This window comes from Anser cygnoides, chromosome 1 (assembly GCF_040182565.1).
Source record: "Anser cygnoides isolate HZ-2024a breed goose chromosome 1, Taihu_goose_T2T_genome, whole genome shotgun sequence".
Classification (NCBI taxonomy): Eukaryota; Metazoa; Chordata; class Aves; order Anseriformes; family Anatidae; genus Anser; species Anser cygnoides.
The window spans coordinates 118,712,378-118,737,153 of record NC_089873.1 but is presented as its reverse complement, the minus strand read 5'-3'; the positions used below and the strand labels follow the sequence as shown (position 1 = coordinate 118,737,153).

General features: G+C 41.5%; 1 long non-coding RNA gene across 5 annotated transcripts in view; it reads right to left on the bottom strand.

The window, feature by feature from the left end:
- The window catches only part of LOC106036146 (uncharacterized), a 151,688-nt gene that overhangs the window by 79,285 nt on the left and 47,627 nt on the right, over positions 1-24,776 (bottom strand). The window contains exon 1 of one of the 5 annotated variants that reach the window (XR_007163973.2): positions 2,134-2,298. The exons of the other annotated variants lie outside the window; for them this stretch is intronic. This is a non-coding gene — a long non-coding RNA (uncharacterized lncRNA). Of the gene's footprint in view, positions 1-2,133; positions 2,299-24,776 lie in introns of those variants that run through there. 5 annotated transcript variants of the gene reach the window in all.

The window sequence follows — 24,776 nt, the reverse complement described above, 5'->3', positions numbered from 1 at the left end:
GGCTACATATGGTTTAAGCTTCCTTTTATATAGCGACTGTGGCAAAGGAGAAGGTCTGTGAAACGTCACATCTTTTAGTGTCAGATGAACTCTAGCCTATTTTTAAGGCCAGAACATTTGAAATGCCCAGGTTGTTCATTTAACATGTACTGGCTTACTAGGTAAAGTAAATTAAAGACTGAGGTGGCAACAATGATAAGCAGTAAATTTGTTTGTTCAGTAGGGAGCTGAAACATGTCGGCTCGTGCTTTGATCAAGTTAAATTGAGAGGTTTCAAAGTACACACAGGAAATGCTCCAACAGATAAACTTTGTCCCTGGAGGTTTGTCCTAGCCACTTTTCAGCCTTCTGTACTTTGTTATCTGTTTTAGCAATTCTGTAACTTCAAACTCAGAGAACCTATGAAGAAAAGTGACAGTGATAAAGGTCAAGGGTTGACTTCTCAGGTGATGGACAACATAAAGCCTTGCTCTTAAGTGACAGGCTATTGGGCAGTTGTTGGTCAAAAATTAAAAAAAAAAAAAGGAAGGGAAGGAGGAGAGGAGAGGAGAGGAGAGGAGAGGAGAGGAGAGGAGAGGAGAGGAGAGGAGAGGAGAGGAGAGGAGAGGAGAGGAGAGGAGAGGAGAGGAGAGGAGAGGAGAGGAGAGGAGAGGAGAGGAGAGGAGAGGAGAGGAGAGGAGAGGAGAGGAGAGGAGAGGAGAGGAGAGGAGAGAGAGAGGAGAGGAGAGGAGAGGAGAGGAGAGGAGAGGAGAGGAGAGGAGAGGAGAGGAGAGGAGAGGAGAGGAGAGGAGAGGAGAGGAGAGGAGAGGAGAGGAGAGGAGAGGAGAGAGAGAGGAGAGGAGAGGAGAGGAGAGGAGAGGAGAGGAGAGGAGAGGAGAGGAGAGGAGAGGAGAGGAGAGGAGAGGAGAGGAGAGGAGAGGAGAGGAGAGGAGAGGAGAGGAGAGGAGAGGAGAGGAGAGGAGAGGAGAGGAGAGGAGAGGAGAGGAGAGGAGAGGAGAGGAGAGGAGAGGAGAGGAGAGGAGAGAGGAGAGGAGAGGAGAGGAGAGGAGAGGAGAGGAGAGGAGAGGAGAGGAGAGGAGAGGAGAGGAGAGGAGAGGAGAGGAGAGGAGAGGAGAGGAGAGGAGAGGAGAGGAGAGGAGAGGAGAGGAGAGGAGAGGAGAGGAGAGGAGAGGAGAGGAGAGGAGAGGAGAGGAGAGGAGAGGAGAGGAGAGGAGAGGAGAGGAGAGGAGATTTAAGTTGTTTTAAAAAACATTTGTTTTAAATGTAGTGAAGTTGGTAAATGATTACTGCAAAGCAGTATCCCCACATGCGGTTGGGATCATTGCTACGATGCCTGGCTCCTAAATGACCTGAGCCTCAGACTTGATTGACTGCAGATCGAAGAAAGAACAAGCTCTCCCTGAGATCTTCCCCATAGATAGACATTTATCAATAAACATTTTCTCACAAGTGGATTCTCTGTTGTCTGAAATGAGGCCTGTTCGCACTATGGCCTACCCCTCTGCGAGAGGGCTCTCTGGCAGGCTATTTTCACAAAGCTTGTAGGAACTCAATTTCCTTTGAGAGATCAATTGGTTGAAATTTGTCAATAGGTTCAAAAGATATCAGGGATATGGAAGTGACGGAGATAGAAGCACACACAGTATGATTGCATCAGCCTTCTTTCTGCAGGAATCAGGATAAAAAGTTGCCGCAATATCAAAATAAATAACTGAGCAGGCATAATTCCTACAAAATACCAATAGCTAGCCAAAACTTAATTTCTGCTGAGGTTGGAAGGTAAGGGTGAACTGTCATTTTGCTTAGCGTTTAGGTACTTTATCCTATGGTATTTACCTGCTGGGAAGTGAGGACGCTTCAGAAGTAAAAACATTTATTTTTTTCTCTGAAATGAGGAACACAGTAACTTATCCCATGAGAAATTCATAAAATCTCCAGAAACTGGAAGAGGAAATAGCTTTTTGTGTGTTGCTAATCATTCATTTAATTCATGACACTTATACAGATTCATTCATACAACTCAGAAGTTATTACCACTGACTTTTCTCTGTCATATGTAGTGTTTAAGGCTGACAAGTTATTTCACTGTTTGGGAGCTCAATGTAAACACAACTACATAGATCAGAGAGGTACCTCTGTAGGAGGAAACAGTCTCGGTGGCCGTAATACTTCAGAGTGTCCCAGAGTGACCCTGAAGGTAGATATCAGGAAAAAAAAATCACATTCTTGTCACTGAATCTGAGCTACCAACACACTGAGTAGACAGCGTCTCATACGTAATTCAGAAGCTAACTTCTATAAAATCCCTTGCAAAAAAAAAAAAAAAAAAAGGGTGGAATTTTGATATATTTGAAAAATATTTTGTTTAATAAAAAAAAAGGAAAGAAATCTAAGAATAGTAAACAATGCAGCAATTTTTCAGTATTAAACAATATAAATATTTCTTATTTTATTGATAACCTATTGCACCACAGAAACAGATAATTATGTTCTTACCAGTATAGGACCAGCTAAAAAAACCTGCTGTTGGCAGAGCACAACCCCTAGCCCAGGGGAGTGACCTACTGACTGGAAAGCAACAGCAAAGCTAACCAGTCTGCTAGCCCAGTTACTTTTTCACATACACTTCCCTTTTCCAGGAATTAAATATTAGAAACTTCAAGTACAAATCGAGAAGCCAAATATCTGCTTCTCTCCATTTCCAGTCTATCATTTTTAATCATTCCTTCCTTTCCAAGTATCTTGCAGTCTTTATATCTTTGTCCCATGTAAGACATTTTCCTTTAAAGAACAACATACGTACAAACAAGAAATTTTCATTCTCTGCGGTGACTTGGGATGGTGACCACGACTGCTCCCGATCACTGTGCCCAGGGTAACACACTGTGGTGAGTACTATCTGTATTTGTCACTGTATTTGTCACTGAACAGCTGGATTGAAATTCAAATGGCTGCTGCATGTTTCTTCTATGAACTTATATATTCACATTCTTATCTCTGCGCAGTCTTCTGGACAATCCCTTTGTGCTTAGACTGTTTTCCTGATTCCTTCACTATCTTACAGTAATTTCTTATTAAAGACTTCCCTCCTGTGAAACCTAGAAGCTTTATTTCTTCCCCCAATGAAATCTTAACTGAGAAAGAATAGTTATAACAATAATTTGACTGGGAGAAGAAAAAAATTACAGAACTGTCATGCTACTCAGCACTACACCTTCGTTTGCAGCCTTCTTGCTTAAACTTTTCATTTTTGCTAGAAATGGAAGCTGTTTGGAGCTGAAATTCTGTTCTCATCTCTGTTGAAAACATGTAACACCAATTCCTCAAGCAAAAGTAGTTCTACATTTAAACAAGAAGCAAACCACAACCTGAAATCATTTTGATTAAGAGCTAGCGAACACTCCAGACAATTCATAGCACTTTTGGCTGTAAGTTCCCAAGCCTAGCTTCTTGTTTGAGGTAAATCAAAAATACTCCCAAAATAAACTTCCCTACAGTATTTCCGTCAAAACCATAAAAAGAGCTAGAGATGAAAAAACTTTGAAGCGTGCGCACCAAAGCAAGAGGTCAAAGTGCTTGTACAGATTGGGAGAGAAGTCATGGTTTATCAGTGACACTGCAATTACAGAGGTTTGACTTCTGTTTGTAGGACAAGGTCCTCTCATTGATGGAGAACCCACCGGGCACGGAAAGAAAGGGATCTTTGTCTGAGCAGCAGCACATGACAGGAATCCTCGGGACCCGCCGACTGACACGGCCTGCGGGGCCTGCAGGCACTGGGCCTCTGCCGGCAGTGCCCATGCTCCGCTCCTGTGAGCTGCAGCCCCCTGCCAGCCTGCTCAGCTCATCTCCAAGGGAACACGGCACCAGCCTTACAGAAAGGTGGCTGTGTTCATGGTCAAAATACACATATACATTAAAAAAAAAAGGAGGAAAATGCAGCCCCCCCAGGCGGTGCTCGGCCAGGCTGTTCTCAGAACAAGGCCGTTTCTAGATTACAGCAGGTATCTTTGTCAGAGCTCAAGGCCTCTCAATGGAAGCATGTTTTGTGGTATTTTGTGTGTGTGTTTTTCCTCAGACATTTCAATGGGAAAGTTAAAAATAAATGAAACGAATCAAAGACTTTTGGCTGCCACTGTTTCTGCTGATGCCTCCTCTAGCAAAACGCAAGCTTGATATGGTGCCTGAGAGCCCTTCACAAGAGAAAATGGGCTTCTCCACATAAGATTTTACAAATGCAGTCTTCCTTACTTATGACTGAATAATGTTTTATTTCTGAATGCTTATGCTTCCCAGCTATCAGTGAATACTTGAAATAGCTCTTCTGTGCAGTAGGAAACAGCCTAGCAAGCCTAAGCTCCACCAGGCAGCTTGGGGGAGAGTTTACAAACGCTTCAAGAGCCTGTGCAAGAGCAGCCCAGGTGGATGGTAATACATAAGGGAGTCCTCTGCCAGAATCAGGGACAGCATTACACATGGAGAAGAACAGGCAGCCAAACAAGACCCAAAACTGGCACCTTATATTCCAGCTGGATGTAGGTACTCAAACCTGTGGTCGCAGTTGCAGTCTTACTAGATCTGAGAGAAAATCTAAAGGGAAAAGAGTGTAAGCTGGAGTGATTTGGGGCTTACAGGGACACTCTTACCCTAGTTAGGCACTACAGGGAATAGATGACCAAATGAGTAAATAAAAAGTTGAAACAATAGAAAATTGGAAAAGAAAATAAACTCACTGGGGTTAAAATTGTATCAAATTCCTGGTTTTATCTGGGGAGAGAGGCACAGAACATACTGGCTGGGGACAAAATAATGCTGGAAAAGAATGAAGGGCTTGATGATGACTTCCAGGAGGAAGTACCAGCAAGCATGGAATAGAGGTATAAGAGTCCAACCACAACACAGTCTCCACAAATAAATTCAACTCAGTTCTCACAGGGAGGAGAAATTTAGCTCCAAGGCAGAATCTAAAAGAGGGACCAGAGATGCTCATTGCTGTTAGGTACAGAGTCAGCAGAAAACGCTCCCACATGTATGAACTTCCCAAGGCACTGTAGGAAGACAGGTTGAACTCCACATTTATAGGTGGTCCAAAAAAGAAGCAAGTAATTAGTGAAGGAAGCAAATGACAGCATAGTGTTTTGAAATTCCTCTCATACTAAGTAGTTTCCTGTGGTTTTGTAAGAATGGAGTGGCACAAGTGCCATTAATAAAAAGCACCCTGCAATCAGAGATCATGTAAGGATGAATTCAATACTGTCCTTAGGCATTTCACAGGAAGCCAGAACAAGTTTTTGATGGTATAATGGGTGAAAGGATTTACATACAGGATATTTTAATAAAAGATGAACAGAAGAAGAGCATAGCCAAAGGCTGCTGCCCTAATGGTCAAGGCAGGGGCAAAAAGTTCATTGTTCTGCAAATCTATCACCCTGCCTAAAATTTTAGTCTGGGAGTACTTGAGAACAGCCTGTGAGAAATCTGTGCAGTGATACATAGCCCCAAAAGGTTGCAAGTCTTAACAGATTGCTTGAGAAACGGATGTAGTTGATGAGAACCTAAAGATTGGGAGTGAGATGGCAATATGGACAGAAGTAATTCATTCATAGACATCCTCAGGGATTCATCCAGATACTCCCACAATTTTAAATCTACAGCTGGGAGGTGACATCTTCTACATCATGCATGCTAAAACCAAATCAAACCAAACCAAACCAAACGCTAGAAACCAGAAGGGGGGGGCGAGGGGGCGGGGCTTTGCCCTAGCCCATAAATTGTCTGTACACAACCGTTGTCAATGCCAAAATTGCCCCAGAAAATTATCTTCTTCTTAGCTGTATTGTCCTACAGTACAATGTAGGAACCACAGATGGAATATGAGTTTAGGAAAAGCTTGGTCACTATAAATATATGCTTTAAAGCACAGAGTACCCAAATGCACAGTTCTGAAACAGTCTCAAAACAATATACATAGAGAAAAAATATCTGCCCAGATATAATTTCTCTGGAGGCAAATGGGACTGCAAGCAGTGTTCCTCTTTTGCATCTGAATGGAGACTGAATCTGTGATGGATGTGCATCATTCTTTGGCTATGGAGGAGGTCTTTAAGCAAACTACATTGGGGAAATGTTTTGTCAAAAGCAAAGCAACCTTTGCAACCCAAATTATATACATACCTATTTAAAAGAGAAGAAGGAAAAAGGGTTTTCAGAATGAAACATGGACAACATCTATCACAGATCCTGCTAAGGTCAAGATCATGCGCAAAGGCCACCACAGTACTAGTACAGGGGCTGTGCCAGCATTCTCCTGGCACTGCTACCCAAGTAAGGGAGAGCACTCAGTAGTAGACAGTTGTGTTCAAAGGCATAGGATGGTGATTAGGGGGGAAAATGGTTAAAAAGCAGTGACATTGGTTTAGCATTGAAAAATCAAGAAGGTCCAGATGTGTTTTACAGCAGGGTCATATGAAGATCAGCACTAAAGAAGCTTTTAAGGTTCACAGTGCATACCAAAATGTTGATTGAGTTGAGTAAGAGAGGCCGTGGGAAATTGCATAGGTCTCCAACTTTCCTTTCCTTACCCCCAAGCAAGACAGAAGGACTCCGTATTTACCCTGAATCAGGGATTCACTTGCATCATTTTGCAAGATATTGTTATCACCAGTGGCAGCTCCCTGTCCTGGACTGTACAGCTTTTGGAAATGGCTTGTTTATGAACTCTTGCCCTCAATTCTGAGACAGTTTTGCTACCGCTAACCCTGTACTTATACATATCAAATCCATCTCTGCCAGATGCAGTCAGTTTGACACAGTAGGGCAGATAGCTACAGTTGAGCATGCAAGACGTTATGCAGTTTATAGTGCAGGACTTGAAATGCACCTCCTCTACCCCTTTTTGCTTGAGATCAATGCATCAGTAAAAGAGTGCCAGCACAACGCAACACTGATACACATGGAGGCAAAACCAGACTGCCCTATACTTTGCATGAAGGATCACTGAAAAGATCTAGCCATGTCAGAGGAGGGGGAGCCTGGCCACCACTCTGCCCAAGGCAGGCAGAGGTCACAGGAGGAGGAGGCAGCTGAGCCTGGCAAGGGGTCACACCTGAACTAACACCAAGGGGGCTCTGTATCACTGTGAACACCCTCCAGAGACCTTCAGATGCTTTTCATTTCCCTTCAAAATTTTGCCTTGGGTTCATCCTGGCTGGCTGGAGGGTAAGGGAGAGGTGTCAGGTGGCACGCTGCAAAGTCTGTGCTGGTTAGAGACGAATACTGGGCTGTTCTCCTCCTTACACAGCACTTGAACACCCAGGGGACCCAAAATCTGGCTCCTTGCTCAACCATCATCGTTAGCTACCAGCTCCTCCTGCTTACCACTACCTGCTCACTTTCCCAACCATGAGACTTGGCCAGGCTGTGCCTGGGGCACAGAGGCAGCCTGTCTTCCTCCCTAAACAGTCCCCAGCTGTGGAGTATTCCTCCACCTCCTTCCAAAATCCCACAGAGGTCTAGCAAACATGGAGAACAGCACGGGGCTGACTAGCCCCAGGCTTCCTGGCCCTTCAAGAGGAAGGCGGCAGGCCCTCTTACACCATCCTTCAATAATTTGCTAGGCAGGCACTAACAGCTTCCCCCTCTGTTGCAACAAGCAAGTCAAAAACAGTACAAACAGAAGCATCCATCTCTGACATTCCTGCAGGTTTTCTGTAATGGATCACTTTTGATTAATTAGAGAAGCAAGTTTGAAACAGCCTGCAGGATACTTGATGTGTGCCTGTGTCTCAAAGTGAAACAGGAAACTGAATCTGTCTATTAAAAAATGAATTGAAAAAATTTGCACGTATTGTTTCCACTTCCACAGGGGCACTCTTCTCAGCTATCCATGTAGAAAAGAAAAAATGATCTAACACATTTTTGTTATTGTGTTAGGTATAAGAATGCAAAATCTGTTTCGGTTCTCTGACTTGTGAGTGCAGAGCCTTTGCTTGACAAAAAAGTAACATGAACACACAGCATACAATTTCTCCTGTAGGTTTACTGCCTAGGGTTTCACCCTTCAAAAAAAAAATGAGCCAGGCTACTGCCTTCCTACAGCTTGGTACCATTTCCACAGTTGAAGACTACTTGTAGGTACAGATCATCCTTGACAAATTCCCACATCTGCACAATGCTGAATGTGGTACCAATCTCAGCCTCCCATACACCATCAATTCTGGATATGCACAGTGAAGACAACTTCTTAAGATTCTCACTGGGAGACTTTTTATTAATTTTATATGCTGCCCAAACCACAAGAACTTAAAATACTCTTAAAGACAGCAACTTTCTCCTTTTTTTTTTTTTTTTTGTCAGGAATTAGTCTAAGGCCTTGCACACTTTCCCACGCTCACAGATTGCAGGTTATAAATGCGTGGGAGTAATGCAGTTTCGATCAGTCAGGTAGGCTGGGTTTCTGTTAGCTGGCTGCATACCTTTGAGCCCTATCAGCACACAGTGATCAGTGGAATTCCTGGCATTTTTGTCATAGCATCACAGGCAGTACTTTACAGAGTAAATACCAATGACCTGCTGTTCTGTCAGGGTTCTGTACTTACCTTTTATTTTCAAGTCAAAGGTTAGGCCTATTTATGTAAATCCTCAGCCATGGGCCAAGTAATCTGACCTCCTGGTTTTCATTCTCCTAATTGTTTCAGGTATTTTTCTTGAAAAGTTTGGTCAGTTAAAGCTAGGGATTTTTTTTAAGGTGCCTTTGAAGGGCTCTAGGGGCTTTCATAGCCCACCCAGTTTGCAAAGTAGAAACATCAGTGACCTGATGCCCTGGGCACTTATTTAAAATTCATTACCAGGAAATAAGGTTTTGATATATGGCCCCTCCATTCTGAAGAATATCTGAGGGAACACATGCATACCATTTTTTTGCTTTGGATTATGTGATCTCCAAAGCCACATAGAGAGGCAATAATCAATTATATTCCTGTTTGCCCTTCATTTCTAAGAACATTATTCAGCTGTAGATAGTTTTGACTTTCCGCATGCTGGCCACTGCTTACAATTCCTTTGTTACTTCACACATTGCCATGTCATTTTATTCATAAAAGGGTGTCCAAAGCTGTAAAGCATGAAAAAGAAACTTACTGGTTTTCAAACCTTTTCCCTTAGATTCACCACTGGTAATATTCTAAGATTAAAAAAGCAAGATGGATAACTTCTGAACAGAAGTGAAACACTGCTAGTTTACTTACACACAAAAGAGTACAGCTACTCTAGATTTTGCCCTACCACCCATGGGCATAGAAGCAATGTATTTCCCACATGACCCGGAATATCAATAGAAAATTCCTTTGTGGGAGTTATTCTCTCATTTTTTTAGATATATTAGAACTTGAAACCCTTATCAGATCATTACTTCCTCTTCTGACCATTGATAATAGACATAAAATGCACAGTATCGCATTTCAGCATTTATTTCTGCCCTGTTCTTGCTCCCGTTAAATGTCACTTTAAGGTGCAGAGAAAATGGATAATTAATTTAAGAGGGTGTGTTCTTTAAATAGTGCTTGTACCAGAGTTCGTGCTGCCTTCTGAAAGCAGCAACTCTAAACTGGAATTTGTCTTTTGCATTTTAGGCCAGTCGGGACAGAATGCACAATCAGCTGAAGCTTCAACTTCTGGGACATTCATTATATGGCTAATTCTCTAGGTATATTCCTTTTAATTATTGGACTAGTCATTTGTCTGCTTCGGGTGAAAAAGGGATTGCAAGAAACCAGGCTAAGTGAAAAGCACCATTTACATTCTTCACTGCTGCATGCTATTGCCTTGAATTACAATGTTCATTTTTTCAACCCTCAGGTAACTACAGCCTCATTCAGAGGAAAAAAAAAAAAAAATCCTGCATCCCATACTCTTCAACAAAGGAATGTTGAGAAAACATTAAGGAAGGAAGGTCATGCACCTCTATTTTAAACCGTTAGTAGCTAAAACATATAGGTTAGGCTAGATTTCGCAGAAATTGCTAAAGCAAACAGATGAGAGACAGAGGGTTAAAATAATGACACTGGCCAGCAGGTGGAAATGGAAGTCAAACTGTCAGGAAAGGTGAAATTACAGGCAAGCTTGCAGGCCTTTACCAAATGTGGAACCCACATTTAGGAAAGCAATTGTTTCTTGTGACTTCTCCCTACCTTTCACGATTTCACAGGCCACTTCTCTTGCTCATCTACAATTGCTCAGTATCTCTGCAGCAACTACAAGAGTTACTTACACACCAAATTTTGAAAATACTTTGACTTTCTTTGAACTGAAGGAGTCAGCATCATTTGGTAGGGTAACTTCCCAGGGAACACAGTTTAAGTCTGTGCTCTAAGTACTGCTTCCTACCAGAAATCCGAAAGTACATATTTTTATAGATACTTCTGGACCCCCTAGAGAAGAGGACAGCAGAAAATCATTACTACACTGGACTCTGTTGCTTTCTTTCACATAGCCATATTCAAAATGGAAATGACTGCACAGGCTACCTATGCTCAGAAGATGTGTGATGTTATTAAGATTCTCCATGAGCACTTTTAGCAGACATGGTCAAACTCTCTGTGCCTCCACAAAACCTGAATGCAAAGAACAGGCCAGGCTCTAAAACAGCTGAGGAGAGGGCAAGGAAGAAAGTGCACAGGCCTGGCAACAGTGAAACCTTCTCTCCATGGGGACAGCCAGTATTAACATGAGGCCCAGATATTGACACCAACCCATTTGCCTTCCCAGGACATTCTCAAATTAAGTTCCTGTCACTCCTCTTTCACCATCACTGCAGACTGTCTTCATAGCTCTCTATGTACCTTCATTGGCTTGACCTGAGTGGGAGCCATAAGGGTTGTGAGATTTAAACCTTACGAGACAGGACCCACAGCATTTCACAAACCCAAGTGCACGTACCAGGTCACTGAGTGCAAAGCCAAGTCTTTCTGAGCACAGTCTGAGAAGAAGGCAGGTCCAGCAATATGCAGATGCAATACAAAATATTTTCGGTTAAAAGAGTCAATACGCAGATAAACTTGGATATAAAATACATAAGGGGAGAGGAGGTCAATAAGCAGATGCGGTGGTGCAGGAAGAAGAGTAAGCGGCTGTAGGCTGAGGTTCCTCAAGAGCTCAATGAATCCAAGTCCTACCATTTCCTCCTCACCCCAGCCACAAATTCCAGCTAGCTTTAGCATGCCAGTGCTAGGCCTTACTATGACCCTGCCGTGAGCTGGTTCAGGAAGTTAAACCAGGTAAAAAGTAATTCTGCAGAAAAAAAAAGCATTAATCTTCAATCAGCTTAGCTCCCTGAACAGGCTCACAACAAGATCAGACAAATATCAGTGCTGGCAAAGAGAGAGGGAGCAAGATGCGGGACCAGACAGTGATAGCTCTGATGTAGATAGACCTAAGTCTCCTTGGACATGGGCCTCTAGACAAAAAAGTAAACTAGACTGTGTAGCATCACAACCATGAAATAATTCCCTAAACTACCGCTCACATTTCTATTTACACAGCAAGCCCCTCCTTCAGAAAAAAATGAGTGCACGAGCACACATCTTTCTGAGGCAACAAACATTTTTCTTCCATGCAGGAAAAACCATCTTATTCCACACATGTCTCAAAACACAGAGGCCAGCTAAGCCTACAACCTGCTTAACCCTAAATTTTTCTACTGGGCCCCTAACGAGATATAAGAGCTGAACTCTGAGGGCTGTTCAACAGCGCTTGAACAGCTGATCAGATCTCTGCCAACTTTTACAGGCTTGTTGAAAGACAAAAAGAGCATTCCAGTTCAGCTCAGTTGGACTAGCTAAACCACAGCATTCCCAACTGAGTCCAGCAGGTTTTGACTCAGTGCTATTGTTCCTAAGCACATGGTAGACAAAACTCTTACTTGCTTCTTTTCTGTTGTTTTGTTTTGAAGCATTGCCTCTCATTCCTCTCCCATTCCTGGCAATGCTTCATGGGATTTTGTTTTTTAAACACAAGGCTCTTGGAACCAACAATTCTACAGATATTTCCACTTCCCTCTGTAGACATCCTTTTCTCTTTAGAGACTGAGATCTTGTACCACATTTGACTAAAAGATATATAATCCTTGAAAGCATCTTGGCCTTACTCCAGAAAAGCATACTGTTTTGCTTACTGTCCATGTTAACCCTGTCTAGAAGTCACAGATAGTAACATAAGTAATTTTCCACAGATATTTCACTTACCAGTAAAAAGTTTTTAATGTACTTTCCTCAAATGTCTACCTCCTTACTCTTACTCTACTTACTCTTTCACAAGGCTTTGGATTTTGTTATATGCAAAGCTAGTCACATGTATAACGCAGCCAGCAACCTACACATTGACTTGGTTATGTTGGTTAAAGCAGCATCATGGTGCACAAGTCCCTAGTGCGCTTTGTGGGCCTGGACCCATGGCCATCCAGACAAGCATACTCACCACACCTTAGCTCCTTCTCTGCCCCTCTGCAGCCAGGTCTCCTTCTCAAGGAAAGCAGGGCACGTGCTCACATGGTGCAAGCTGGCACATCCCCACAAGTAGAGGCACAGCCAAAAGCCAAGGCTATGTGGTGCGCTGCAATGTATCTTGCAACATACATGCAGTCCTTGTGTTTGGGGCAAAAATCTCTCAGAGAAGGTGTGAAGACAGCACAAGAGGAAATACTCATACAAGCTTGCATAGATCCCTTAATCCTATGACACTTCCCAGCCTCTCTTAAGTTTTTGATCTAAACACCCTCCTTAAATCCACATGCCTTTCCTCTCTTTCACTCTGCCAGTGGTCTGAAAAACCAGTCTGGGCTTTAACCAGAAGTGCTCATGCAGGAGAAATGGGAGGGTTTCCAGCCCTATCTCCATGCTGCTTGGTGAGGGTGTGAAACGAGGCTTCATACTCAGGGGAAACTTTTGAGTCATAGTCAGTGATGGAGATGACCTACTTCAGTATCCTTGGGAATCACTTTTACTCTCCATTTGTTACTCAAGAGCCAGGCCCAGGCAGCTGTATTACTGCAATATTGCAACTGTCCCAGTAAAACCTGCCAGCCCTGACTGATCTTGGCACTCCTCTCCATACCCAGGGGCCATTCACCCCTTCTGGCTGGTCTGCTGGCATAGGAATAGACAGAGCATCTCGGTAAGCTGCACCAGGCTATCCTTGCCCTTTGGTACATGTGCGGGATCAGCCCATTGTGGAGGGCCATTTCAGCATATACAACACAATTATGTCAATATCAAGAAATATTGGATTTCGCTCCAACGTAATTTCATCCAATCAAGAAAAATGTCCTATTTGCAATAGCTGTAAGTTAACTTCCTTCCCCCCAAGATACGGCATTAACCTTCTCCACTCCAGCAACCCACTCACTGAATTGTTGATAGCTGCTAATTAAAAAGGTTCTTAACTGGCTGCAGAACGGGACTGAGCAAATAATGAGGATCATTGCTACAGACATGAATCATCATTTGGATTTCTGAAGTAGGCAATCACATTTTTATAAGTATACACCTTTACTTAAGTGTACCTGGATATTACACAGAGCATGGCCCTCCTCTTTGTGGGTATGGAGAGAATGACATGGCTTCTGAATTCAAAATTCAGATGGCAAGTGGACTCGGAAGAATTTTTAATCCCTTAACAATTTTATTTCCATAAACTTGTAAGAAGTCAATGTTGCAAGATTCCCCCAGAGAACAGGCTGCCTAAGGGAGATTTCTGCCACCCTGGCCTCTGTAGACAAGATCACGGTTGTGGACCCTTTCAGCTGACCCTCTTAGTTGAAAGCAGCTCTAGTTTTGAAGCTTAGAGTCAGAAGTAATAAGAAGTCTTTGAAAATAGGAGCTAGTGCCAGCCCTCACTGGATGACTCAGGATATTTCAGTTTTCTCCTGAAAAGCTTTGGATCTGTTTGTGTTTTCAACCCCCCAAAATGAAACAGATTCAGAAGTTGAAATCTGGTCTGGATGGCAGCTAAAAATGCTTGAAATGCAACTTGAGTGAACCCTAGAGGCTCAATATACAGAAAATACTGTCCTCAGTAGTAAATGAAAACACCACGTTCATGTTACAGAAAAGATGCCACCCTTGTTCTTTCAAGACAATTTCAAAAACTGTTTTTCGTGTAAGAAGTAAATGAGAAATTTTGTGAAAAGAAAAGAAACTGCAGCTTATTTGCTGGGACCTAGCAGAACTGACTACAGCTCTGCACAGACATATTCTGTCCTATTTATAAAGAGACAAAATGTCTCCAAAAATGTCTCCCTTCATTCATTAGCACATAAGCATGATTTACACCCCTCTTCTAAGAACAGAGTCTCATTTTCCTAAGATGTCATTCTGCCTCCTTACAAGTTAAATTCTTCCCCATTTATTTCCTTCTTAAACAAATAAACAAACAAAGGGAGAGAGTTTTTCTACATTTGTTTTCTATCTGGCTATGAATTAATTGATTTAAACTGATAGGCCAAAGGCAGATTTTTGGTTTTCTAAGATCTTATCATTCAAATCTTAGTTTATACAAAATGAGTAAGAGAGCTCAACTATGCCTCAGTCATCAGGGTTTTCGGGGGGAAGGGAGAAATCAAGATAGTTTTCTAAAATCTGGTTTTGATTCATCTCAGAGGCAAATTAGTTTTCTTTCAGTCTAGCAAGGCAAGGTGCAGAACTATTCCATCTCTGGTCTCTTTTTTAAAAAGGATTTCAACAACAGATATGAACTGCACCTTCATTTTCAATCCATAGAAGAGCTACAGAAGTGTTTCTTTAAAGGAAAGAGGCGTTAAGAAATGTTATTGAAATGTGGGAAAATAAATAACTTTTATCCCTCATGATCAATATCACTAAAGGCAAGGATACTGTCAGAAGCATAAATCTGAGACAGAGCTGAAACTCCCCCTGTTGGCATCTGGTAGGGAAGCAAGGGCAATACCTGAACACCATCTTTTTCATGTCTTCACAAATCATTTGGGATTCATTTAAAATGAACAGGTACAAATCTTCAGTTATTTGTTTCTTAGGGACTGTTAGATATGGGAGAGAAAGCAGTCAGATTCTCTAAAATCTGTGCCATTGTTTCTCCATGCCCACCATGCTTGGCAAACTGTGAGATCTGTAAGTGGAATATATGCACATAACTCCACAGGTTGGTGAGGAGAAGCTGCAAAGTAAGGAGAATTAACCATAGGGTGCAGTTCAGTGGAAAATAAGACATTAAAGGAAAAGGAGCCTCAAGCCATCCTGAAAGTCTGGAGAGGAGGGAATAATGCCTGCTTGGTAAAGATGACAGGCATCAGGCAGTGCTTTTGCTAACAGCCTGTGAATTTATCCTTGAGTTCACAGGGCTGTGATGACACTATCAGTCAATTCATCCATCATTAAAAAAAAAAAAAAAGGAAAAAAAAAGAAAGTAAGCAAGCAAGCAAGCAAAAGGCAAATAAACAAATTGATCTATGTATGAAGCAAGTCCCTATCCAATGGCAGAAAAAAAAAGAAAAAAAAAAAGAGAGAGAGAAAGAATTACAGGTATTAGTCTGGCTATGGGTAGAAAATGAAAAGTCATTGAATACACCTAATAAGCCCACTCACTTTGTGTCAGAGAAGCTACACATCCTGGAGGGATTTTTCAAAGATTGAGTTTCAGTCATTCTGCCAACTGCATTTGCTGTCATTTGGAGCAAATTCCTACAGTCTTTCTTTCTTTTTTTTTTCCCCTGTCATAATTAGCTTCCCAGACCATCTTTATATCTTTATACACACGGATTAGGGTTAGCACAGGCAGTACTGTTCGCCTGCAAATTGAACATATGCTGTGGGTCTTCTTGTTCCTTCCTTGTATCTAATGGTTCTTCTAACTCTCAAAATTCAGAGGAATGCATCTGAGAATGCCAAAGACAAGAACTAACAAGACTGTCAGCACTGCAGAGCCAATACAACTATCAGGAAACAAATCAGAGCCTATTCTGCCATGTGGATCACCAACACCCATGTCTGCTAACCCACTGAGTGTAGAAATGTTACCTTTGACATTGATGTAAAAGCCATACAGATACCATTTACTGGTCAAGTGTGCCTAGCATTGAGTTTGGCATGCAGAAATGTAGACAGATTGCTGTTCCAAATATGTTGCTGAAATTACTGTAGAAAAGTCCTCTTTATATAAAATAACATCACTGTGACATGACTGAGTGAGGAATTTATGTAATGGTAGAAAGGGCTGGACAGCACACTCTTGTGGCACATGAGGTCTTGAAGCAAACGTCCCACTCCTTTCTCATAAAAACCAGGAGAATATACAGGATTACCTTAAAACATGTTCAGTTTATTCTTACCAAGGGAGGGAGCATTTTGTATTTGGGGTCAAATTCTGTGCCTTAATGCATACTGAATGCCTCCTTATCTGTGAAGGAGTCCTACTGACCCAAGGGCAGACCCTCAGGAAGTGAAGAGCTATCCGCAATGAGTACAGATGACAGAATCTCATTCTGCTGAGCTGACCCTACATTTCTGCAGCTCCTGCTGTAGCTGTGCTACAGTAGCAGGAGGGCTGCTCTGATCTTTCTCTTCTTGTGAAATCATTATCCCAGGAAAAGCTAGCTAATCATTAAATATTAAATGAAATTAAACACAGCACATGTGGTTGTTCTGACAATGCATTTTACTGACAGCAGATTTTTTTCCTATTTTTTGAAAAAAACTGTGAAGAGACTACAGAAGTATTTTATTACTACACCAAGAAGTGAATACCATTTCCATCTCTTTACCCAGGGGAGGAAGAGTTAATCACAGACACACTACTCCACAATGTTCTACATTATGAGAAGGAAGCCAAGTTCAAGCATCCTTCATACTGCCACAGCACATGCTAGCAGAGACTTTTGCTCTTCAGTGCAATGCCCCTTTGGCCTCCCCTCAACTCATGCTTGGGAAGGAAGGGAAGGAAGCACACACTACAGGCACCTGACACAGCCATAAGAAGCTCACCCATCACTCCCTATGTTATGGCATTTCTAAACTGGAACAAACCACAGATACACCTTGCCCATGACCAAAATCGTATTTAAAACACTCATTTTACGGTGGGACATTCAAGAGGATGTTTGGAGATCCTACTGAGACCCTGGAGAGTACAGGCGTGACAAAGACAGTGAGACAAAAGATAGCAGATGGCAGCAGGCAGCTAGCCTAGGAAGTGGGGCCACCTGCAACTACTGCCTGGGGCAGGAGGCCCCTGCAGAGCAACCCCTGGCAGCTGGACATATTGTGTTGGACAGAGGCTGCAGAACACCATATGTAGTTGCACTATGCAGCACTGGTAGGAGCACTCATTAGTCAACTCAGTCACCTCAGACGCACTAACAGAGGTTCTCCCAGGATGCTGATGTGCCAGAAGAATGCCATCCGCAGGGCTGTGCATTGCCAGTACCACTCAGGATAAGACACAGAGGGTCCACAATGGACAGCAAGGCTGTGGACAACACTTAACAGCAAGCCCTGTGGTGGCGCCAACTCTACACAGTCAAAAGTTGCCTTCTTGAGCATTAGCTCCAGCTCACTAGGGTGACCTGGCATTTACCTGGATGTGAGGTGCCCACACGGCCTCATGAAGCTGCTGCCCTGAGAGCAGCAGTTTCTCAGGCTGTGACAGCAGAGCTTCAGCAGTTTTGCTGCGGTTGTGAAGCTCAGCAGCACTTCATCCCAAGAGAAGAATAGCCATGAAAATTTTGAGTGTGGTTTCACACCCATTCATGTGCTGCACACCATGAGCAAATTTCCTTTGGGCATCCCTTACATCCCTACACAGTCCTAAGGCTACCACTGGCCTGGCCTTAGGACTCCCTCAGCATCCACTCTTATATCTCAAATATGTTTAGAAAAATAAGACCAAATATCTAGTTTCACTTTAGGATTGCTGTGGATGTTAATGCAAGTTTGTCTCTATCCCTTTAGAACAAACTGTGTTTGTAGTTTCAGAGTTTGGGTTTTTTGTTGTTGTTGTTTTTGGGTTTTGTTTTTTGTTCTTTTTTTTTTTTTTTCCTTTTCTTTTCTGAATGTGCTATCTGTAAATGGCTTAACTTTCAGCCTTGAGTGCTTCTGTGGAAGCATTTCAAAGTGAAGGAACTTTTGAAAAAAGTAATTTTCTCGAGTGCTTCGAGAAAACTGAAAATCACATTAAGTGGCTTTGAATTATTGCAATGTATTAAATGACTTAAATGCTTACAGCTGGAATTTTTTCAAGGTTCTTCTAACTGTTCAGAGAGTGAAATATATAACATAATACACCCTAATGCTTTCACTAGTTCTTTAGTCTCAAATCAAGTGCTCTAAATGATTACAATGCTATGTAAAATGACTTTATTCATAAAAGGTGAAAATCATTCATTCTGCATAAATCCTGACTCATCAATCAGGGCAGCAAGCAGGAAATGGAGGGAAGATAAACTGTACTGTTCAAAATAAGCAGACTAGAGGAGTGATTCAGAGCACTTAAAATTAGGCTCCCATACTGAATCGTGCTCTAGAGAAATCTCTCTTTCTCTAAATTACTACAGGGGGAGTTTAGGAGGAAAGTCTCCCTTGGCTGAAGTAAACCCTTGTGAATTAGCCCTTTCACTGAACCAACAGTTCACTCACAGATTCATAATATTCTGCTTATGGATCCTCTAGCACACAGCTTCACTGTGGGGTTAAGTGAAACAGAGGGCTTTTTGCCGGTCAAAGACACCTAGGATGAATTCTCATTTTCCTGAACGTTGCAATCATCCTTGTAAAATGTAGAATACAATCAGCAGGAATACATATATATATATATATATATATATCAAACAAAGCCAAAAGAGAGAACAGACAAATAAACAACTAAAATTTCAGTGACAAATGACATTGGTCTTTGAGTGTTGTCTGTGGCAGCATGACACACAACATGTCCTTCCTTCTTTCTGCAGTAAGTGATGAATAAAAACCTGCTGGCAAATATTTATTCACATTTGAAATATATTTGTTTGACCACATTTACAGTCTGTATGTATCCAATTCGTTTGATCATTCAAGCACCTGCATTCTACTGAGTTGTATATTTAACAGTAAAATTCACAATTTGCAGTGCTTGGTGTGCTACACAAGCCATTCAGTCAGAGAATAGAAATGATTTGACCACAAATTTGCAACTGTAAATATTTATATCTAAGCATTTGTAAATTATGTGCAGTACAAGAATAATTGCCAAATCAATTCAAAAGGCAAAACTGAATAAATTAATAGCTATGAATTATTCATGCATTTTACCTTCTCATATAGCAAGTTCATTATTTCTCTGTGTAACTAGTGAACAGCAAATATGTCTGAGTGCATTTAAAATATCGATTAGTCTTCTGGATACACTATTCAGAGCATTTAATCAACAGAAGATTTCAATAAATATTAAACTTGCATTTGGGGAAAACATAAGAAATCTCCGTTCTGTGGATAATGCACGCTTATTCCAGAGTATAATGAAAAACTATCTGCAATTTATCCTTAATATCAAGAGAATTTTCTATGGCTATCGAGCTCAGACAAGTGTAATAATAAAGTGTTCAAGAATTAATTGGCTGCAAATCCCATGGACTGGAAGGATTGAATTCCAGAGAGGAGACTTGATTGATCTTGGGAAGGTCAATCCAAAAGACAGACCCTAAGAATATTCCAACCAGTTGCACTTTGTGGAGAAGCCATAATTTTCCCCCCAGGCTATCAGAAAAAAATCTCACATTTCTCTTGCAGGGAAAAAAAAAAAAAAAAAGCCACAAGACACACTTCTTATACCTTGGCCAGCCAAGTTGTCAGGGGAAACCTTGTGAATGGCTTGGAAGCAGGAAATGACAGCAACTCCTGGGGGATTTTGCTGTCCCATTGTGAGATGGGGCTCAAGGACAGACCAAGGACATCAGCTTCACCTGCTCTGCTTGGCTTGCTGCCCACCCACAGCTGGGCATGGGTTTCACACATGTGCACAACTGGTAATTTGTGCACAACTGGTGGGGAAAACAAGAGCAATACTCTCTCTGGGAGATATCCTCCTGGTTACTAAGAAAAAATACCAGGACAAGGTTTGGAGTGATGGGAATTTGTCAGCTAAGTCAGTCCAAGATACTTTTAAAGCTTTGCAGAGACCCATGTTCTTGATAATGATTTTATGAGAGATTGTTTTATTACAATTATTTCCACTTGTTTTCTCACGTCTTAAGTTGTGTGTTTGTATGAGAGAGAGGAGGAAAAAAGTAAAAAAGTCAGTCATATTTAACTACAGCTGTAGAGAAGGTCCAGTCTTGGTTCTTGTCTTCAAAGGGAGATACCACTCTATGGTTAACCTATGCAGCAGCTTCAGAATGAAGATTGTTGATGAAAGGTTCTGGTTTATGAGACCAGATAGTCCTGCCTTACAGATTACTTCATAGTATGAGGAGGTGTGTACATCTTCTGTACTTATAGCCTTCAGCAAGGGAGATATTTCCAGATAAGACAGACTTATATTTGTAAGCAAACGAGTGAGAAGAGGGATAAGCACAGAGATGTACATGGACATACAAGACATTAGCTACTAGACTTTGTTTTCACATCCTTTTGTTTATTCATGTCTCTGTCTCACCAAGTTCATTCTGAGATCCGATCAGGTCCTCCAGAAGATCTTACAATGCCACCAGCTGAAGTGTCAAATGTTAAAAGCATCTCTTCCATCAGTCAAATTATTTGTAAAAATGAGAGATATTTTTGCATCTCGTTGTGCATCAGAAATGGCATAAGATATATTAGATGTCTTCTAGCTTAATAGTACTATCTTCTTTGAAAATAATTTCTAGACGTTTGTAAAACTGGCTCACAGTGATTAACGTTAGACATTCCCATGAGCAAACTGAAAAAACATGGTCATATGGAGTGCAGACCAGTTGTATTTTTCAGAGAGTCTGGAGACCATTCAAGGCAGGAATGTGAGGAATCTCCTGACTGAATTTGATTTGTGAATATGTTTGAGTTTGCAAATCCCCAGTTTAAAAAATGGACCACATTCTGTCATCATTGACTTAGGGGAGAGCTCAGTCGCAGTTAGAGTAAGGAACGACCCAGGGCTGAACATTTTACACATTCACTGGTAGTGGAAACAGAGAATATATTTAGCTGTATACTTGAAACTTAAAAAGCCCCACACAAGCACAGAAACAGAACTTCAGGTGACCTGTAAGTCACTATGAAGTTGTATTAACAACAAACCATGCATGGAGCATCAGCACAGACCCTTTGCTGGGCTCTTCCCATCAAGAGCCAGGTGCCCAAAATGAGGGGAATAATCATAGTGCAAGCTCCTCCCACTTCGTCTTAAGCCTACACAGTCAAGGGGAAGGCAAGAGCTCTAGATAAGCATTTGAAAAACACAAATGTTTGTTAAAGGTTTCTTAAGTTCACCTTTGTTCAAGGGCACAGTTCAGCAAATCTCTGGAGCACTTCCTTATTTTGTTCAGGCTGAGCTTAGTAATACAGAGCTTCTGGCAACATGGGGTTCCTGATGAATACTAGGAAGATTTTCAAGTTTCCTATCAGACATGTATTAATTTGATTCAGTCCAAGCTTTGGGAAAATTTTCTAGGCATGAGCTAGGAGAGCTCACAGGGAGCCAGAGCTGTAGTTGTCACACACCCATTTTCCCACTGGCATTTCCAGCACTCTGGGCTTACCTGGACCTTTGCCGGTCCCTTTGGGGTAATATTTCATGTCCTCTCTTCTGTGGAGTGCCCAAACAAAGTTTCCTCCCTCAAGAGCTGCCAAAATTGAGGGTATTTCTCACTTGCTTTCCATGGTATTGCTTCTGCGTGCTTTCCTGTACCTCCTGCACTACCATTACTTGCCTTCCTCTCTCCTTCCCTCTGGAACATATATATGGAGCAAGGGGATCCCTATCTATATTATCTGCCTTTTCCTTATAGTCTCACCTTTTTGCTTTATGTTCCCACCCTCCCACCCCCCCAACACACACACATTTTCCAGGCTGCACACCCACAGAAAAGACGATAATGAATGATAAACAAACCCTAACTATCTTACCAAGAGCAAATTACTGTACAAAGAGAGATATCTATTGAAGCAAGTGTTCTGATTTATCACCCCACTCCCTCATTCCTGTTGCTCACTCCTTCTACTAAAGCTAAACCATGCCAGCTATCTCTACAAACAAAGAGCTTAACCTTTTTATTTCCCAATAAAGCAAAAGCAAGCTTTGGTACAATAACACCAGATTTTGTTAAAATAGAATATGCTATCCCTACAGACACAACATGAAAATCCAAACCACAATGACAGGGTTTGCTGCTGTAGATTGTCGCTTAATAACGGGTGCATGCACACTAAAGACAGAGCCAAAGCTGAGAATATTTGCCTAACCATTAATTTTTAGAATTACTGAAAAGCAAATTCAAAATCACTAAGAATCACAACACTGACTTGAAAAGAAATCAGAACAAGTGTCTTACTATCACCATGGATACAAGTGATGTGGACTCAGGATTTAAGCGAAAAAACTAGAATTTCATATTTATACTGTCGGATGGACTAACTCAATAATATTTAGAATGTGTCCTACTTATATAGAAAATTGTAATCAAAATACAAGGCAATTCCTGCTCTTTTTTAATTTTAATTTTTTTTTTCCCTGTTGCAGTCCAAGAATCATGGAAGTATTCATGATTAGTTACTTCATTTTATGCTGTGTACTGCCTGTGACATCAACACAATGCTACACAACAGACAGGTAAGCTGATAGTGATGTTTTGAATGCAAGATAACCACATGACCTTTTATACATTTTGAGAGTAACTATTATTTTCTGTATTCCCAGCAGGCCTGAATGTCAACCAAAACACTTCTCTGATTGAACACAAACACCATTCATTGGCTTTATTATATAAAAATATTCACTTTACTCCCAGAGATTTCAGTGAGCATTACGTATTTGAGTGCCTTTAATAGTATGTACCTCTGAGTTCAGTTGACCATCAGTGATGGATCTAAAACTGCTCATGGATCAAAACCTGTAGAATGTGGAAGGGTATTTGGTCTTGTTCTAGCCTCAGCACTTCTCACTTTTCTATTTACCATTTTCCCTTCACTACTGTAGTCAGAGCCTTGTTGAAGATATCAGCTGCAAAAGCTGATGAAGTTACAGACACATAGTACTATCTGCAGAGTAGGCACAGCTGCAAAACAACAAGAATGATTTTCTCTTATGCTTTCTGCGATAACTGTTGTATCAGACCAAACTAAGTTTTGTCAGCCCAGGAACCCGGCTTGGACAGTGACCACATGCCTAGAGAAAGGTATAAGAACAAGGTGAAGATATCATCACATTACTTCAATATATTCTCCTAGCTTTCTGCAATTTTGTTGAACTAAAAGTGTTTTTTGTTTGTTTGGTTTTTGCTTTTTTGCATTTAGTCTTTGACAATATCTTCTGCGACACCCTTAACTGCTTTCTGAGTGTTGAATGAGCATCATGACCTGTGGCAAGAAAGGTCAGACTTCATTTCAGTATGGGATACCGACTCCTTCCAAAAGGAGCAAGCTTAAATGATGCTTCTACTTTCCCCGGGCTGATGATCCTCTCCACTCCAACATTATTTTTCATAACTAAGATGTAAATAGGAGCGCTTAATAATTAATTACACATCACAAACATGCATATTTCAGTTTGGGCACCTGACATTAAGAGTTAAGTCCATCTTCCCAGATGTGTTCAGGCTATCACAAGTAACACTAGCCCAGAAGCCATGTAGCTATATCTGCTCAGTATCTCAGCTAAAAAATCTTTCTTCTTTTGACTCCTTTGCTCCCCATAAAATTTCACCTGGGACCCCAAAAAAACCTTTCTGGATAATAGAAGTTGATACACTGCCATGAAATGTTTCCATTTCAGTGAGTTAGCACTGCTGGCAAAAAGCAAACCCAAACCTATTTAGTGAGGAATTTCAAAGTAGCTCTAATGAATGACTTAACTAGACTCCCCAGGCCTTGCTCACGGTTCAATATATGTGCTGATCTCTGCCTGATGGCATTTGGCTTAGTTTTGTATCCCTGAAAAATAAACAGAAGATTTGCCAGTGGCTTCAGTGAGAACAGATTGAGGCTATAAAGAAATCAAGACAATTTCCTCCTGGAAATCAGTAGCTTTCTCTTAATAGAGGAATCCAGAGGAAGAAAAAGTAGCATGACCTGTGGAAATATTTTGTTATCTCAAAACATCCAGCCTTTTGAAATGGAGGAGGTAGTAATTAAAATGCAAAGGTTGGGAAAAAAAGTCTCTGAGTGTACAAAGCACCAGCTCTGGAAGTGGCAGCTGCAGGCACGGAGAGGGAGGCAGGAAAATGAAAACAAGCACTCAGCCGTACAGGTGATCTCGGAGGTGGGAGGGGGCCATGCTGCACTCTGCCTGGTGTCCAGCAAGACCAGTGTCCAGCAGCAGCTCAGTTTACATACATTGGCTGGCATTTTCTAGGGAGAGCCTGATGAGAAAATGAGAAAAAAGTGACTTTTTCTAACGTCTCTTGTATTTGTTTGCAATGAAATAAAGAAACAGGAAACATGCAGTTGCTGCATGTCTGATGTATTAAATCCAGGACTGGTAGTACAGCATTTCACAACTTTTTGCTAGCTCCATTTTGCACTAAAAATACATTATGCCATTCCCTGAAAGGTTTCATGACTGTTTCCAGTGCACTAGAAAGTGAA